The following is a 20,027-nucleotide window of genomic DNA, read 5'->3' on the forward strand; positions in this document are numbered from 1 at the left end:
TACTGTATTGTATCATCTCCGCTATTCACAAGTTCTAAATTTCACAAGAAAAACTCAATTCAAGTGAAATTTTACTACAACTTCACTCATCTCTTTGAGTAAATTACATTTTAAAATATTTCCCACAAATTTGGATACAGAATTTAGCATTTTTCTTCTTTTGGATCTGCATGTAAGACGTTTTTGTTTTTCCTGAAAAATATACACCACTACTACTGTAAATCACACAGCAGAATAATTGACAGCATCCTTTTTCCCAATCTATTTGTCAATTCTAATGGGCCCTACACACTGGCCGACATGACTGCACGATATGAACGATCTCGTTCATTAATGAACGAGATAACGTTCATATTGTGCAGTGTGGAGGCTCCAGCGATGAACGATGCGCGGCCCCGCGCTCGTTCATCGCTGGTGTCCCGTCGGCTGTGCATGCAGGCCAATATGGATGATCTCGTCCATATTTGCCTGCAGTTCTATGAAGCCGTGTGATGGGGGGAGTGAAGTAACTTCACTCCCCCCGTCACTGCCCCCCCCCCGCGCCTCCGGTTCGCCTGTCGGCCGTATCCGCCGTCGGGCAGCTCGGCCAATGTGTAGGGCCTATAAGTTCTGCAAAATGTGGGAATTACAAACACCAGGGAAGATGCATCAAGTTGTGGGGAGAGTAGAGAAGCGAACTGGTGGATAAGTTGCCCATAGTAACCGATCTGCTTCTGATTATCATTTTATAGATGTACTTGATAAATGGTACCTTGAAGCTGATTGGTTACTATAGGCAACTTCGCCACTTGACTACTTCTCCACTCTTAACACTGCTTGATACATCTACTCCATAGTCATGGTGAGATGGATAGAGCTCCAGCTCCAGAACTCCATATAAAAAGGCTGATAATCATGGCAGCATAATGATGACCATCTGCTTAGCTGGTCAAGTGGTCAGTATTAAAACTGTATTTCTATTTCCCTCACAAAATTCTGCAATATTTCTATTTGTATGTACTAAGGGAGACATTAAGGCTGATAGTGTAGGGGGTGTACACACCCACTTGGGTCTAGCCACCCCCACACAACACTGGTCACGCCTCCTCACCATCTCAGTAGAGGTCCTTGAACATTTTTTCCGTGCCCACAGAACCATTCCATGAAATATAGAGGAACAAGTAGAATGCAAAGATTATGTTGTAGGAACATTGCCCTTCCGCAAAACAAACAGGTCTTACTCCTGTTGCCCAATAAGCTACCACAATTTGTCTCACCCCTGCACCAGTTGTGTATTTATAGCAAGTGCAGGGTGTGTGGTGTACACAGGCTCCTGGGTCCATGGATGTCCACACCCATGTTTAACACTCACCCCTCTGGAGTACGTGGTGGCACTGCTCAATTCACAAGGAAAATGGTTGCCGCAGGACTGTGCATATGCAGAAGAATTGACAAAAATAAATCACCAGAAAAAAATCTTATGGAAAAATTAATGCGGGTGCTATCTTCCCGAGCACTTGCACATGCGCAGTAGATTCTGGCACAGTGCCAGAATCTACTCACTTGTGCTGGACACTAAAGAAGAAGATGCAGACACAGAGACTGCACACAGGTCATCTCCTCTCTTAAGACGCCCCTACTTTTGCCATTATTACATTTTTATTATTATTATCATCATTGTAAAATTCTTAATCTGTCACTTCAGCAAAATTGATTTAGCTGTTGTAGCAATCCTGTTGTTTAACAATTATTCTCTTTCTCATCCTACTGAGTTTTTTGATAGTTGACAACAGTCAGAGGGAGCACATATCCTTTCTGCTTGATTGAAAAGGATACAGTATATCTTGTTCTCCATGCAGAGTCATGCTGATTCAGCCTTGCAGTGCTTTGTACATGGGGAGAAGAGGATTACTTATCAAAGAGTTCCAGCTGCAAAACTGTGATAATACATAAGCAAACACAGGGGGAGATTCATTAAGCTTCGTTAAGGGTTAACTTGGCTGTTCAGACTACAACTTTGATTCAGGTCACTGGTCCGGAGTCAATAGAGAATCTTAAGCTTTAGTAAATCTAAACTCCTCTGCATGCAGTTTAGCACCCATTAGAGAATATTTTGTCAATATGAATGACAGCTCAAAAGTTTTGGTTAACCCTTGATTTTAATAATGACACATACCATAGTCTACAAAGTAACTCACTGATTTGTATGTAGAAAAGCTGCTGGGTGAACTTGAGCAGTATCATGGAATCTACATGTTTTTTTCTATCTAGTTAAACAAAATCCTTGGTAAAATCCTTTTTTATACAGAGCAAGGGGAAAAAAGAGTGGATGAATCATTTTCACCCTAAAGCTATACATTGGAACCTGTATTTGGGTCTTTACCATTGAAAGACACTAATGAATTCTTCATTTTTATGCATCATCTGCATGAAAGAGCCTAAAACGTATAGAATGAGAAACAGAAGGAGACAGAAGAGCAGACAGACAGAAGAAAGTGAGAAAAGACCTCATTAATCTGATTATATATGCATAGCATATTTACCTATCAAAATTATCTAGTGCTTTATATACGCTTCAGCTGTTTGGTTAAAATGAAGTGTAATTAACCATAAAGCACGACCATTGTCAAATGCAATTCCCTATCCCTCGATCTACAGTATATATCTACAGTATATAGCTGTCTATCAGTTTTAGCTCTGATCTGTGTGTATGTTTCCTGTGTGGATGTGTACGATCAAAAATGCTAGAACTAACATTCACAAATCCATTGCTAACACTATTTACTCAAAATGATATATAGTATATAGCAAAATATGCCAAGCAAATAGAGCAAGGCATAAAAGGAGCATGCACATAACCTTGCAATCCAAAAATAAAATACAAGACATTAATTCCAACCTCTGCTTCAGCTGCACTGTCTAAACCTCCCTCTACATGGGGTATCATACTGACAAAATTGTCTTCACTATCAGCAGCCTGTTAGGTTGCTTTCACAGACAAAACCCTATTGTTTTAGATTTTTTTTTCTTCTTCATATCATGTAGGTGTCTATGCCATGCCACCCACACAGCAAAGCAAGTGAGCTGTGAAATATATTCATTGTTAGAGTACAGGGGAAATGGAGGCAAGCAATCGGCAGTAATAATGTACGACAGCAATGGGAGGCTGGCAACATTACCTGCATTATTTCAGTTGCCTTTTTCATTATAGGTTTGGGAAATAGGCAGCAATTCGATTATGGTATGATTTGGGATGGAATTGCTTGCCGTTCACTGACCCTGTCACAGGGGTATCAAATAAGAAATCAGCTCAAGTAAAGTTTATAGTGCATTAACTGGACAAAAGCATTGCCTAGCCTGAGAGCATGCTTTTTCATCTTCCAGGGTTTTGTAACTGCTTCACAGATATACAGTATTTGTACCTTACGGCAAAAAATGAAGGATTGGCTGTGATGTATAGGAATGAGCACAGTCGGCCAATGATGTCTGCTCCCCTCCCCTACCCATGTGCAAATCTCAGCTCCTCTCTAGCTTGTGAGAAGCAGCATGATTAATAACACTGAGAGAACCTGCCTGTTGGATTATTAATTTCCCATCCCTCTTTCTTTCTCTTGCGCATATCACTGATGCTTTTTTTAATGCTTTTTGTCTTCCTTTTTTTGTATGGAGCTACCTAGTAGCCACTAGCACTGTCTCACGGCCATCCAACCTCGCAAGAGGCATACTTCACAGTGGGGTGAGTTTGTATATTTAATGTAAGCAATTTTATACGTAAAATCCATCAGGAAGGAGAACTGTTAAATGCTTCATCACAGTTACCGATGCCTTCACGTGCTGCAACAACAGTTAAGAATGACCTACAAAGCAGGTGGAATAGAACTGCATTGGCAGGCTGACAATATTTTACTCAGCAGCACGGAGTCCAATAGATCGCATGTAGAACAGAAGGAAAAATGTTGCTATTTCAGTGAGTTATATCCATCCCCTTTCAAGTCAATATTTCAATGTAGGGGTATAAACTGATAGACATGGGGACTTTGTGGTAAATAATTGCACAAGCTGTGACTGTCTTCTTTTTGCAATTCACCTCATTATATTAGAGGTAGTTGTGCCTGCATTGAGGTTACAATTATATAACTACTCTGGTTTGTTAAGGCTGTGCTATAAGGCAATCTGCATACCATCGGCATTTCAGTAGTGTTGTAATTGAAACAGCCTGACAACTGTGTTTGTTTTGAATTGAAGAACCATTTGTACTGCATTTTTTTTCTTCTTCTACCAGTCAGTTGTGATTGGCTGACCAGGTCATGTGTCCAGCCACATTGGCGTGCCATAGGCATTGTAACGTAATAGGTGTGTCAGCAAACTTCACAAGAACAATTGGTGCAACGTCATTTAAGGAGCACCTACAGTATACCTCAGATGTGCTCTCCTCATGTCACAAGGCATTTTGCTCTTAGCTACAGTATACAGTTTAACAATAACACTTGGTTTTATTGTAGGTATGTGGATGTCTGTTAGAGTCGAGATACAGTATCTACAGTATAATGAACATTAGCATCTGTGGGAATTGATTATTTATAAAGCACTGACATATTCTGCAGCTCTGTAGCATTACTGTTACACTAGCATATACAGTACTATAGCGTTTAGTATCTATATTGGGTAAAGTATATAATACCTATACATTACATTCACCTACAGTATGTACTGTACTGTATTCACAAGTGTTCAGGTGCCAGAACAGATTAGCTATGGTAACAGTTTCTTCAAAAATTCTCTTTATAAATGAACAGGCTTGCGTTTGTGTTTTTACAAAGTAAATACTGCTTTCAGATTTAATGATTTACTATACTTAGCTGATCATGCTGCTGATCCATTAATAATACTACAGATCACTTATGTCCTTTTCCTTTGGTATCTGTGTTTTCACTGTTGTTTATCCCACTTCTCCTGGCAATCTCACTTCAGCTAATATACAATTACTGCTTATTAAAAGCTGTTTTGCTATCAGGGGTAATACAGGAGCTATTCATCGTTAATGCTGAGAAGGGTTTTTTTTAGCAATAGCTTGAGAACAATTATGTTTATGGGGGAAAAAACAAGCTTGTCAGTTGGCTTTGTTAGCTCTCATCTAGATAAATATGTTATTAAGAAATAATAGAAAAGAAATAGTAATTAATTGTTGTCATGCATATCTGTCAACAGAACAGCTTACAGCAGGCTTTGACTGTCAGTTGTATTCTTTAGGAGTTAACACAACTTGCAAATCACATTGCTTGTAGCAGACTAGATGTAATGTGGGCTTGAGATAGTTAATGTTAGCAGCATCTAAGATAAGTTTTTTCCCCTAGTCTGAATCATAAGTAGGAGTAGAGAAGTAACACTGGTGAAATGGCTCTTGGCTGTCATTGATTTAGCACATATTGGCTTTTTCCCCCATACAGCTGAGCTGCTTCTGTTTTTTTTTTCTTTCCTGATTTGATTGGTCAGCAGTGCACATTACGGGAAATATATTTAACCCATGGAGTGCCAGATATGTATATGAAAATTATATCTGCTTATGTTAGTCTGGAAAAAGACAATTTTTTTTTTTTTCATTTAATCCTTTTTACAATGCACAGAATATATGTGTGTGTGTGTGTGTGTGTGTGTGTGTGTGTGTGTGTGTGTGTGTGTGTATATATATATATATATATATATATATTCAGCTGTGTCCTCTTGTATCATTATTGCCCGCAATGCGTTTGCGTCACAGGCTATTAGGTGCCGCATAGCGTATAGTAGCGGGCACGTGCTACTCCAATTATAGACCATAGTCGGCGCAGGGAGCTATCCGTATATATAGATGGGATGCTGAAGGAGATTATTAGCACCCGCTACCAGTACCCGTACATGTGACTGCTGAAATCGGCGGAGTAAGCAGGCGTGTGCATAAGCATACACCCTCTATCTATCGAAATGCACGTGCTACGCTGTGCCATGACGCGCAGCACTAACATACGCTGCCAAATGCAGCAAAGACTGAAAAGGACACATAGATAATATACACACAGAATCATGTAATCTCCTATAAATGTCAGTTCTGATGTCATCACTTCATTATAGAGACGAGCAAACGTTTGCATGAATTGAGTTTTGCGGTGAAGTTGGCCATTTATGAGATTCAAAGGTCCATAAATACAATCCTCATTTGCAATGTGGAATGTGACAAATATTTTCCAGAGCAGTTTTGAAAACTTTGCTCATCTTTACTTCAGTGTTTAGAAACAAAAGCTGGTTTTTAATTATTACAGATAGTGGCAGTCTCCACTGGCGCATTTATAAAGGGTGCAGTTTCTAATACTAAGCTTTCCAGATTCCCCTGTCAGTGTCAGAAAGAGCGCAAATCATTTTTGGGAAAATGGCATGGCGGCCACTTTCTCTGCATTTTGCGCATGCGCAGTAGTGAAATCCCTGGGAATATGGCTGCTGTACCTTTTTTCCGGAGATCTACACATGCGATTTATAGTCTGAGCGCGTAGTGCCCCTATGTTTCTTTTAATACCAATATAATATACAAGAAGACTGCATTATCCCATATATAATAAATACTAATGTAAATATTACATGAGTTACATCATCTTTCGATTCCTAAGCCTGAAAATGCATATTGAGTTATTTATGCATGCGTGCTAGAGAAGACATAATGTAAATGGGAAAAATAGGCTAAATGAAGAAGGTGTTGTGGAATACCTCAGCTGTTATACGAGCAGCTGTTTGTTCTATCTGTGTTTTAATGAGTCTCTGACTCTAAAGGGTTTGAGGACAGAAGGGTTGATGAAAAGCATAATATGTGGCATTATCATAAGACTGATAAAGGCACATCTGCAGTCATTATTCTCAGAGAATATACGACTGGGGACATGAAATACAGACACTAAATATTCACATACCAAGTACATTTCTGTCCATATCTGGTTATTTAAAATGTACCTGTCACTTACTGAATTTAGAGGCCGGCATTTTGTGGTTCCTGAGAACTAGCATATTAATGAATCAGGAATGGGTGACAACATGAAGGCATGAGGCACCTCATACCTCTGCTACTGCTAATCCCAATACATTTATAGGCTGAGCACACAAAATAGCAGCTCCCTCGGAGTGAATATGACTGATTCAGTGACTTATCTATAATGGATGCATGGTGTAAAGTGCACACGGGGGCAATGGGTCCAGGAGACCCACACCACACACACTGCAACCATTTATTTAATACCTACTGCTCCGGAGTTCTGTGTCGGCTGCAGCATCGGCGGACATTTTCCCCAAATTTTGTACATGCGCAGTAAGAAAATCTCAGGGAAACTGACTGCTGCACCCAGTGGCGTAACTAGAATTTTTCTCCCCAAGCCAAATCATTCTCTGGCGCCCCCCCATAATTACCACTAGCAAAGGGATGAATCTGTGCGTGGCCTTGCTTAAAAGGATGTGGCTTGGCTTTGCATAAAGGGCGTGGCATTACAGGAAAATACTACCTTATACCCCAGTTTTGCAACCTGCATGCCCAGACGTTGGCCACCACAGAAAAAAATAATAATCCTGATTCATGCCCCTTACATTATTTGTCATTTTTCCTCCTTATAGTAATGCCCAGTATACATTATGCCACATACTGCAATCGCCCTTAGACATTATTCCACACACAATAATGCCCATGACACAATATGCCACACACCGTAATGCCCCGATTCATTATGCCACACACCGTAATGCCTGTGACACATTATGCCACACATTGCAATGCCTGTTATACATTATGCTACACGCGCAGTGCCCCTGATACATTATAGCACATACAATGCATGTTACACATTATGACACACACTGCAATGTCCGTGATACATTATGCCACACACTGCAATGTCCTTGATACAGTATGCCACACTCTGCAATGCCCCTGAGACATTATACCATATACCACAATGCCCGTGATATCGTATACCACACACCGTAATGCCTGTGATGCATTATGCCACACACCGCAATGCCCGTTACACATTAAGTCCTACAGTAAGGCTTCTAATTACTTTTAAATTAACTGCTCATTGCCAGGGGTTTCATGCTCTTGGTTCCATGCACAGTGCTAGGGGTTTTCATGCTCAGGGTGTCATGCTCATTGCCAGGGGTTTCATGTGCTAGGTATTATGCTTGTTGCCAGGGGTATCATGTGCTGGGTTTCAAGCTTGTTGTCAGGGGGTGATATTCATTGCCAGGGGTTTCATTCACTGGGCGTCATGCTCATTGCTAGGGGGTAATGCTTGTTGCCAGGGATTTCATGAGCTGGGTGTTGTGCTTGTTACGAGGGGGTAATGCTTGTTGCTAGGGCTGTGCTCCAAGTGCCACATATTCCCCCAGTGCCAGATATTCCCCAACAGTGCCAGATAAAAATATGCCCCCATAGTGTCAGAAACACATATACCCCAGTGCCACATATGCCCCCCCAGTGCCAGATACACATATGCCCTCAGTGCCCCAGATACCACCAGTGCCAGCTACACATATACCCCCCATGCCAAATATGCCCCCCTAGTGCCAGTTACACATATACCCCCAGTGCCAAATATTCTTCCCAGTGCTAACTACACACCCTCCCTGGGCTCCCCTGCTGCTGTGAGTTTTGGGAGGGAGCCAGAGGGCACAGCACGTGCCCCTCCTGGCTGTGTCAATCCTGTGTGTGTCTCCAGCGGCGTGTCTGTCAAATGAAGTGCCGATTCATGAACAAATCAAAGCTAGCAGAACTGACACTTCATTTAACAGGCACACCGCCGGAGACCCAGAAGTGACACACAGGAGAGGCACACGGTGTGCCCTCCGAGTCCTTCCCAAAACTCACAGCAGCAATCAGTGGTGGCGGCGGTGCTCACCCAGCCCTGCGCCTCCAAGCCTCCGCAGTGGCTGCGGGGGCAGTACTTATGCCACTGGCTGCTCCATTTAACTGGAGACTTGTGCATGTTCACTAGACTCTGGCACAGCACTGTCTACTAGTGACCTAGTGCTCAGAGTCTAGTGCACTGCTGGCTAGAGAGTAGGGGCCTATCTGAGAGACAGAGGAGAGTGACTGATGCTGGGTACAAACTAGTAGATATATCTGCAGATCAACTGATCTGCAGATAGATCTATGGATGGAACGGGCAGTGTGTTGTGCACACACACTGCCCGATCTGTCAGGACTGATGTCACAAACTGGGTGGGTGTTTATATGCGCCCACCCAGTTCAGCTATCAATCACCACCGGCTGGTGCATCATATGTACGGGCGGTCGGCTGACCGCCTGTATACACACAGCAATGCACCAATATATATTGGTATATATGTTGGTCAGTGGCTGTGCTGCTGGGCCGATGCAATATGTCTGTGAACGACGGCATTCGCAGACATATCGTTTGTACACATTGACCGACAGACCCATGATAAATTGGCCGTTCAATAGAACGCCCGATATATCGGCCAGTGTGTACACACCATGAGATGCACTCAGGGCAGTATTAACCCACTACACCAGACGTTTGCTAAGCAGAGCTTATGCCATCATTTCTAAGTTCAGCATTTACATGGTCAACGATACCCAGTTTAAATAAAACCTTCTCACCTCTTTTCTCTCAGCGCAATCATTCTTCCATTTCTTTTCTCTATTGAAATAGCTCTAGTTCACTATTGGTCCGCTGTTTCGTCATCCCTCATCCCCCCCACCACCCTGCCATTGTCTCAAAACAAACCTCAGTTGCTTATGAGTGTGCCTTGCTACTTTAACCACGCTCCAGGTTACAGGGCACAGATAACAGTGCATCAGCAAAAAAAATTGATGGGCCCTAGGCTTTGTGTGAAGTGTACAAACTGCAATGCAAAAAAATAACTACTCATATTTATTAACAGTTATTAATATAGAGCACACATATTACATACTGCTATTGCAGAGAATATATAGGGCTGGATGCATCGCTAACACATGCATAGTGATGTTTATAAATGAAGATTGACAATTATAAATGCAAAGCATAACTTTTCTTTTAATGACCTAGGAGTGCTTCCGCGCATCCTCAGCCATCAGCCAACGCATGCACAAGTGACAGGGTACACTAACAGGATCCTCCGGGCATTTTACGAAGAGCAGCCCATAGGCTTCACTGTATGTAATGTTACAGTGCAGCACCCGGCTCCTGTCACTGAGCTGGAGCTGGCATTTTGGTGTCACCCCTCGGTGTGTGACACCCGGGTGCATCCCACACACCCCTTGTGACGCCACTGCTTCAGATATATTGGAAAATCTGGCTGTATGTGTATGTGTGACGCGCCGAATGCCTGTGCACTTGCTGCAGGGACTACCAGTGACTGACTTCTCAACTGGGCAGGCAAATTCAAATGCCTGTCCAGTTGTAATTTCAGGACAGACACATTGGGGTATATTTACTATAAATCGTATTTTCCCGTTTGAGGTCAAAGTTCAATCACGAATGACATCGAAAGTGTAAATATGCAACTTTTTGAAATTAGTACGACTAATTTACTAAGCTGCCGTATTCTGCATTTTCGGTTTTACCGATGTCGATGTCATTCGTTTTTTTTGGCAGTGTTTTACGTGAGTGACTTGTAAAACAGTAAAACACTGCCGACTTTAATACAATGAATCTCGGCCGGATCTGAGAGATCCATGCTGGGCTTCATTGTGCACCTTGTAAAAAAAAAAAAAAAAACAGTGTTAAAATAAGAATAAAATTGCGTGGGGTCCCCCCTCCTAAGCCAAACCAGCCTCTGGCTCTTTGAGCCGATCCTGGTTGCAAAAATATGGGGGAAAAAATGATAGAGGTTCCCCCATATTTAAACAACCAGCACCGGGCTCTGCGCCTGGTCCTGGTTCCAAAAATATGGGGGACAAAAAGCGTAGGGGTCCCCCGTATTTCTGAAACCAACACCGGGCTCCACTAGCCAGATACATAATGCCACAGCCGGGGGACACTTTTATATAGCTCCCGGCGGCCCTGGCATTACATAACCAACTAGTCACCCCTTGCCGGGGTACCCTGGAGGAGTGGGGACCCCTTAAATCCCCCCCCCTCCAGCCACCCAAGGACCAGGGGTGAAGCCCGAGGCTGTCCCCCCCATCCAAGGGCTGCGGATGGGAGGCTGATAGCCGTTTGGAAAAAAAATGAATATTGTTTTTAGTAGCAGTACTACAAGTCCCAGCAAGCTGGTACTTGGAGAACCACAAGTACCAGCATGTGGAGGAAAACCGGGCCCGCTGGTACCTGTAGTACTACTACTCCAAGTACCAGCTTGCAGGGGAGGCTTGCTGGGACTTATAGTACTGCTACTAAAAACAATATTCATTTTTTTACACAACGGCTATCAGCCTCCCATCCGCAGCCCTTGGATGGAGGGGACAGCCTCGGGCTTCACCCCTGGTCCTTGGGTGGTTGGAGGGGGGGGACCCCTTGATTGAAGGGGTCCCCACTCCTCCAGGGTACCCCGGCCAGGGGTGACTAGTTGGTTATGTAATGCCAGGGCCGCCGGGAGCTATATAAAAGTGTCCCCCGGCTGTGGCATTATGTATCTGGCTAGTGGAGCCCGGTGCTGGTTTCAGAAATATGGGGGACCCCTACGCTTTTTGTCCCCCGTATTTTTGGAACCAGGACCAGGCGCAGAGCCCAGTGCTGGTTGTTTAAATATGGGGGAACCTCTATCATTTTTCCCCCATATTTTTGCAACCAGGACCGGCTCAAAGAGCCCGAGGCTGGTTTTGCTTAGGAGGGGGTACCCCACACAATTTTTTTTCGAAAAAAAAAACACTTTCCCATCCCCTTCCCACTGATAAACATGCACGGATCTCATGGATCCCTGCAAGCCTATCCAAACACGGGATTAAAAAGCAGGTCTGTTTTTTTTTAGCACTTTTTCACGAATTGTGTTTCTGCACGGCAGTGTTTGGCTATTGTCGGTAGTGTTTGTGATTTGCACTTTTTAGTAAATTACCGATTTCTACCAAATTGCAGGCGTATTTGACCGATGGTGTATTGATTCGTGATTTTTTCCTAGGACTTCCAAAATATTACGAATGCCCTCATCACTGCCGAGATTTTTGCTTAGCAAATTACCGAAATGACACTTTGAAGAAAAAACGGCATCTCGGTCAAAATCGGGACCTTAGTAAATATACCCCATTGACTGGCTGATTGGTAAATGTGTATGCTTACCAGAATCAGCTGCTCGGTCAGCAGATATATTTTCCAGGCATGTACCCAGCCTTAGAAGGAGAGTCAATTAAACCCTATGGCCATGATGTGGCATTCTGTAGTTGATACCATCCAACATCACTCATTCCAGGAGGGATAAAATGCTCTCTACCTGGACTTCCCTCTTAATATATGATTGGTGTCACCTGTGTTGAAATATTAAACTGATGATAAAAATATTTCAACATAGGTGATTGCAATCATAAATTAAGAGAGAAGTCCAGGTAGAGAGCATTTTGTTCTTTCTGTTGGGAAGTATGGATTGTGTATATTAAATTTAAACCAATGGTGTACTGTATATTAGATTTAAACTAATAGTTTAATAATGCCTGTGCGCTGTTTATAGCTCCACCTAATTGTGAGAAACTATTATATAAAGTTATCTTGTAATGGAATAAATACAACTTAAACAACCTTACCCTGCTGCTTATTTGGTTACTGTGCTGCTGCAGAAATGTTCTGCAATGTTTTGTAATGTAAGTCACTGATTTTCTTGGGCACAAGGTTTAGCGAGGTAAAAAAAACCTTGCGTATCTTGAGCTCAATTTTGGGTTACAATGTGTGTGTGCATACCTAATGTTTATAAGTTTTACATTTTTAAAAAAATGGTTGCAGGGTTTTCAGCTCTGAAAATCCCACGGCGCAAGTAACACCAACAAAAAATAATAATAGCTGTCCGGTGGTCTCCGGTGATCTTCCCACTGGGGAATAGGCTGCTGGAAGGCTCCAGGGCTGCTGGGAGGAACAAGGGCTACTGGTAGATGTAGATTATACAGCGGCCAGCTCTGGGGGGGGGGGTGAAACACTCGCTCACACTTGCACAAACACACAGTCACACACACCTCACATACTCACTGCTGCTGCAGAGGACCGCTGGCGTAGAAGAAACCACTGTGGAAGGTAATTACAGTCTAATTAAGCTAACTTCCAATTCCTTAATTAGTCCTAAAGGGGGTTCAGCAAGGGCCCCAGAGAAAAATTTCCCACCCGCAATTGAATTCACCCCATACTATCTCTGTTTACATACTCTGTTAGGCACTGCAGACCCCTTGTGGCATCATATAAATGAAGGATGATAATGATAATAATAATAAAAATAATAATAATAATAATATATCTATTTTCTTACTCAGATTTATATGCTACTGAGATATTATCAACCGTACTCAATGTGTTCGTTCATTTTGTTTTTAATTTTGACATAATATGCTCCAAATAAATGGCTAATCTAACATATGGGATGTGTAAAATATACATATTTTGTTTGTGTTCATTCCCTTATGACTAAAATACTTTCTCTCCTTTTTAATGGTTATTTTTGCACTAATTTCTCAGCCCACAGCACTAATTATTCCCTTTGGCATTACACTAAATTCACTGAGCTCTAAAAGGCAAAAACCATATGCATATTTTATCTGAACACAATGCATGTGCTTTTCCATTGCAATATCAGACTGTGCTGTTTGGTTGGAGTGTGGATTTTAAAATGATTTGTCGCCATTGCTTGATCTGGTGAGGAAGTGATTATAGAGCCTGGGTAGCTTGCAAATTGAGACCCTTTTGTGTTAGACATTGATCCTATGATGGTTTTCACACTTAATGCTCACTAGCAATTTGCCTATGGTTGCAGATTGCAGGAGGTGATTACAGGGGAGTTCTCTGTTGCTGTTTTAGGGCTGTTGAATTGGCATGTTAGACAGAGGCAAGTGAATCAATGCTGTTGGTTCTATTAGCTCAACACCTCCTAACACATTAGGCTCACAGTTATCTAATAACCGAGGAACACCACTAATACAGCTGCACTTGTACAATTTTATTCAAATGGGTATTATAAAAACATCCAACAGAGCATATGATAGCTCATGTTACAGTTTCATCGGCTTCTCTGTGAATATATTTGTTGTTTACACCATTTTCTAAATCCCTAATTATTGGCATGCTGACATCTATGCTCTAACTTAATTTAAAAACTACCATTTTAAATGTAAACGTGGTTTGCTTAAGGGAAAAGCTACATAATGTACTTATCCCATTTGTAAGTCTGTTAGTATGTTTTTAAGTTACATACTGTATTGTAAAATAGCTTTAAAATGAACTGAATAGCAGCCAGTAAAGGCAATACACACATTAGTCTGCCAATCACTGTGATAAGGAATCACTTATCAGTGACATAGAATATCACTGAGTGGCAAAAGTTAACGTACTGAATATTCAGTATGATATCCAGGCTGACGTGATCCTGACAGTGGCACCCCTGCAGGCCACAATAGCAACAACGAGCTCAGCGAGTTCCCTTGCAGGCTCGCTGTGCTTGCCACGCTTTGGGCCTGGTGGCGAGCTTGCTCAACACGGGTTCTATTCTCCCTCGGGTGGTGGCGTGGACCCACCACCCATGTGGGAATACAGGGCAGTGGTCAGAATTTCGACTGCTGGCATTTTACTGGCTGTCGGGAATTCAGTGTTGGGATCCTGAACATCGGGATCTCGACTGCTGATATATTAACTACATTCCCTTACCAATTACTATGCTGATTACCTGCAGTTGTGCTCATGTGTCAGTCTTTTTGCAAAGATTAGGGTTGCTGCTGAACTAAAAAAAAAAAATACAGTAAAATTAAATATTTTTAAGAATTATTAAATTTAAAATTGCTTTATTCAGAGACATGTTTTGGGTTTTTTTCAATTATCACCATCATGAAGTGGCTTTACAAAGGCTTTTCCATGTTGGCGGTAACCTTCAACTATTGGGCAATGCAGTAAGGAATCAGCGCTAAGGGTCTTCATCTTAATAACTAGGCCCAATAGATTTATGGAACATTTCAGACAGTAACTTTTTTTATATCTATAACCAGTGGTCGAATGAAGTACTTGCACAATCCTCATCTGGTTAATGACCAGGTGAAGAAGCCCAACACTGATAGTGCTAAAAAGGCAAGACAGAGTCTTGGGAATGGACTAAGTTATTAAAGCTTAGAAAGAGATGAGGTAACAATCAATCAGCTCGAGTCATAATGCCATTTTCCACACATAGCCTGTAAAATGACAATCATAAGCTGATTGGTTAGTATTTTGTCTCTCTCCAGATGTTGATAAATCTCCCCCTAAATCCAGTCACGACAGTTTATGACTTACTGGTACCCAGCTACATTTGCAAATTGCACTGTAGCCTTGTAGTTTTACTGTAAACTGAGCCTCTGTAATGCCTGGTGCCCTGCTGTGGCCTGGAAATAGGCTGAGGATGGGGGACAGAATCAGAATCACTTTATTTGCAAGTATATCAGTGCACAATACACAATACACAAGGAATTTGTTACCGATAACCACAGCTCTCAGACAGTATACATACATAACAAGACAAAACACACATGGGGAAGAGCAGCATGATAGGTACGTAGATACAGTATAGGGACAGGGAAATGAGCCTAATATCTGCTGACTGTAGCCTACTGGAAGCAGAGCTGTTATTGGTGGAGTCATGCTGGGACAGGGGCTGTCCCACAAAACAAACAAACCTTACAGTACATGGTTCTGCTGCTTAATAGGAGTCAACTGACTGCTATTTTACCAACCTCTCCTACTACTGGAATGATACCATGCCTATCTATTCTGACGCCTAGTCTGATCCACTTCACAAGAATGTCACTATTTGTTTGCACTATTGTCCATCTTCTTACTTCTGACTTTTTGATTCTGGCATCTTCTCCATTCTCTGCCTAGCCTCTTGACTGTTGTGGTCAAAGCACATAGTGGTTTAAAGTGTACCCTGTGTGCTGCTTCCTCAGTTGAGAGATGTCACATGGACAGCAGATAGAAGTCCCCACAGCAGTATCAGAGAAACCGGTGTCAGAACTTTAGATCCTTTGCTTCTGTCAGAAGGCATTGAGTATGGAACAAACCAGGGGCTCTCCTCTGTTATGAATAAGATTAATGAAAGCATAAAATCTATTTACTAGAAAAAAAAGTTAAAATAAAATAAATGGTTGCATATTCAGCACACATATTTGGTAGAACTATATGTGGGAGAACTAGCTACTTACAATTATACTTCCTAAAATGAATCCATCCCAAACCATAAATTTGCCTTGGACATGTAGTAGTTAATACGTTAATTACTGAACTGGAGAGAGAGAGAGAGAGAGAGAGAGAGCATGCTGCACACATGTTGCCTCTCCCTATGTAGCTTCTGTGACAGATAGAATTGCAGCAACATCTCAGGCTCTGCTGAAAAAATGCTGCATTGCAGCAAAGACTACAGTAAGGCTACACCAATCTGTACACACATCAACTCTTTATTTATTAATGTTTGATTGATCTGTGATCTGCTAGGATATCCTCACCGATTGTCTGCTGGAGGGACATGAAGATTAGATTTATAGCTGAGAACTGACTAATGGTCCTGAACATGGTGAAATTTGTAAGAGCCTCCAGGTGACTCAATGTCGGACACCAGTAACTTGATATTTTTGGCAGAACATATTATTCAATAAAATGGGGGCAATGTGAGAAATCATTACACACCAAATAGTGCACTTTGTGACTTATTGCATCTATGTTTTGGAAAATAATAAAGATGTCCCACAGCTGGTTTCTTTAAAACTGAAGCATGGGATTGAGCACTAGTTGCACATAAAGGTGGCTGCATCATTTGTGTTAAACTCTGTCCTACTACTATTACAATAAATTAAGTAGATGAGTGATTAAAGGGTGATCCAGTATGTTCACCACAATTTGAAGTCATTAAATCACTCCATTTATCTACAAGGAGTGTGCCAACAGACATTCATTTGAATAAAATCAAGTAATATTGAAATAAAGTGTAAATACAATTAGTGATGTGCACCGGACATTTTTCGGGTTTTGTGTTTTGGTTTTGGATTCGGTTCCGCGGCCGTGTTTTGGATTCGGACGCGTTTTGGCAAAACCTCACCGAAATTTTTTTGTCGTATTCGGGTGTTTTTGGATTCGGGTGTTTTTTTACAAAAAACCCTAAAAAACCGCTTAAATCATAGAATTTGGGGGTCATTTTGATCCCATAGTTTTATTAACCTCAATAACCACAATTTCCACTCATTTCCAGTCTATTCTGAACACCTCACACCTCACAATATTATTTTTAGTCCTAAAATTTGCACCAAGGTCGCTGGATGGCTAAGCTAAGTGACACAAGTGGCCGACACAAACACCTGGCCCATCTAGGAGTGGCACTGCAGTGTCAGGCAGGATGGCACTTCAAAAAAATAGTCCCCAAACAGCACATGATGCAAAGAAAAAAAGAGGTGCACCAAGGTCGCTGTGTGACTAAGCTAAGCGACACAAGTGGCCGACACAAACACCTGGCCCATCTAGGAGTGGCACTGCAGTGTCAGGCAGGATGGCACTTCAAAAAAATTGTCCCCAAACACCACATGATGCAAAGAAAAATTAAAGAAAAAAGAGGTGCAAGATGGAATTGTCCTTGGGCCCTCCCACCCACCCTTATGTTGTATAAACAGGACATGCACACTTTAACGAACCCATCATTTCAGCGACAGGGTCTGCCACACGACTGTGACTGAAATGACTGGTTGGTTTGGGCCCCCACCAAAAAAAGAAGCAATCAATCTCTCCTTGCACAAACTGGCTCTACAGAGGCAAGATGTCCACCTCATCATCATCCTCCGATTCCTCACCCCTTTCACTGTGTACATCCCCCTCCTCACAGATTATTAATTCATCCCCACTGGAATCCACCATCTCAGGTCCCTGTGTACTTTGTGGAGGCAATTGCTGCTGGTGAATGTCTCCACGGAGGAATTGATTATCATTTATTTTGATGAACATCATCTTCTCCACATTTTCTGGAAGTAACCTCGTACGCCGATTGCTGACAAGGTGAGCGGCTGCACTAAACACTCTTTCGGAGTACAAACTGGAGGGAGGGCAACTTAGGTAGAATAAAGCCAGTTTGTGCAAGGGCCTCCAAATTGCCTCTTTTTCCTGCCAGTATACGTACGGACTGTCTGACGTGCCTACTTGGTGTTATGATTCCTGTACTCCAGACCGGAGGAGATCTTATGGCAGAGGTCTGAGTACAGGGAAAATAAGCTGGTTGTGGGAGCAGGAGAGCCTAGTAACCCCTGGCACCCTAACTCCGTTGTCTCGCCCGTGTTATCAGAAATCCCCTGCGAGACTATGGTTGCTTGAGCCCATGGCAGCCGCGTTCGAAGGGCGGATTATGTCTGCCCAACCCCGATGCCCCCGCAGGTCTTAAAGGGAGACAAGGGGAAGTCCGAGACAGGGTGATAACAAGGGGCCCTCTGACTAAGCAACCAGGCCAGGGGTTACAAGCTAACTAACTTAAACCAAAGGTATGTGCGGACTAGCCACCAGGGAAAAGGACAACCAAAGATCCCCTGATCCGTTACTCCTATCCAGCACCGCTGGATACCAGAGTGGATCTGTGGGAGCGGAATCCTCCGCAAAAGCTCCAGAACACAAGTAAACTAAATAATAAACAGTAAGCGGACAAGCCGCAACACACGGCTGAGCCGCGACTCACGAACACCACAAGATGTTAAAGGTGCTCGGTCAGACTCCAGGAACAGATGACAAACTTCCGAGTACAGGATCTCTGAGGACAGGAACAACCGGATTGAGCAGGACTGGAAACTCTCTGTAGCAGACACAGGCAAACAGGAAGCTATCACCGGCGTCTGTAAGGAGTCCTGAGGGTGCCTTTATTCAGGAACCCTCCAATCAAAATCCAGACAGGGTAATCAACTGAAATGCCGTGCAGCTTGCATGCTGCACGGCCAGCACACCATGAGGTAATCAGGACAGACCCAGCAACGGGGAACGCGGCTGAACGTGGCGTCCCCGTTGCTAAGGTCAGAGCGGCTCCGTGCGCCCGGCGTCTAGCGTTGCCAGGGAGCCGGCGGCTGTACGCGCACGGCGTCCCTGGTTGCTAGGCGCCGGGCCGCACCGACGAGCGGACCCCGGCGCCTAACAGTACCCCCCCCTTGAGGAGGGGTCAAGGAACCCCTAAAGCCGGGTTTCTGAGGAAATTCTCGAAAAAATGCCCTTTTGAGCCTCGGGGCATGAAGATCCTCATCCAGGACCCAAGACCTTTCCTCTGGCCCATAACCTCTCCAATGTACCAAAAAATAAAGCCGACCCCGGGACAACTTGGAATCGAGAACCTTCTCCACCAAGAACTCCTGCTGACCCTGTACATTTATTGGTGATCTCCCCTGAGATATTTTACGAGGAAATCTACTGGACGAAACATATGGTTTCAGTAATGAGCAATGGAAGGTATTTCCGATCCGTAAAGTTTTTGGTAAACGTAACCGGAAAGCAACTGGATTGACTTTTTTGATAATGAGAAATGGTCCAATAAATCTAGGACCCAATCTGGCTGAGGTTTGTCGAAGTTTAATGTTGCGAGTCGACAACCACACCCTGTCTCCTACTTTAAAAGTGCACGGCCGCCGGAGCCTGTCAGAAAATCTTTTTTCCCGGAATGCTGCTTTTCTGAGAGCCAAGTGCACTTTTTTCCAAATAAGTTTAAGATGAGAGGTCAGGGCCAGAGAGGAGACAGAGGAATGTTGAAAAAATGAATTAGCTCTGGGGTGAAAACCAAAAACTGCAAAAAATGGAGACACATTGGTGGAGGAATGACAGGCATTATTATAAGCAAACTCCGCCAAAGGAAGAAACTCAGACCAGTCATTTTGGAGTTTGGCCGAGTACAAACGCAAATATTGTTTTAGAGATTGGTTAACTCGCTCAGTCTGCCCA

At 42.9% G+C, this 20,027-nt stretch overlaps 1 protein-coding gene across 9 annotated transcripts in view; it reads left to right on the forward strand.

The window, feature by feature from the left end:
- RBFOX1 (RNA binding fox-1 homolog 1) overlaps nt 1-20,027 on the forward strand; it is a 916,481-nt gene that overhangs the window by 291,719 nt on the left and 604,735 nt on the right. Inside the window, exon 1 of one of the 9 annotated variants that reach the window (XM_063934251.1) lies at nt 3,515-3,715. The exons of the other annotated variants lie outside the window; for them this stretch is intronic. The gene's annotated coding sequence lies outside the window, so the exon portion shown is untranslated. Of the gene's footprint in view, nt 1-3,514; nt 3,716-20,027 lie in introns of those variants that run through there. 9 annotated transcript variants of the gene reach the window in all.

The sequence above is a fragment of the Pseudophryne corroboree genome, chromosome 7 (assembly GCF_028390025.1).
Source record: "Pseudophryne corroboree isolate aPseCor3 chromosome 7, aPseCor3.hap2, whole genome shotgun sequence".
Classification (NCBI taxonomy): domain Eukaryota; kingdom Metazoa; phylum Chordata; class Amphibia; order Anura; family Myobatrachidae; genus Pseudophryne; species Pseudophryne corroboree.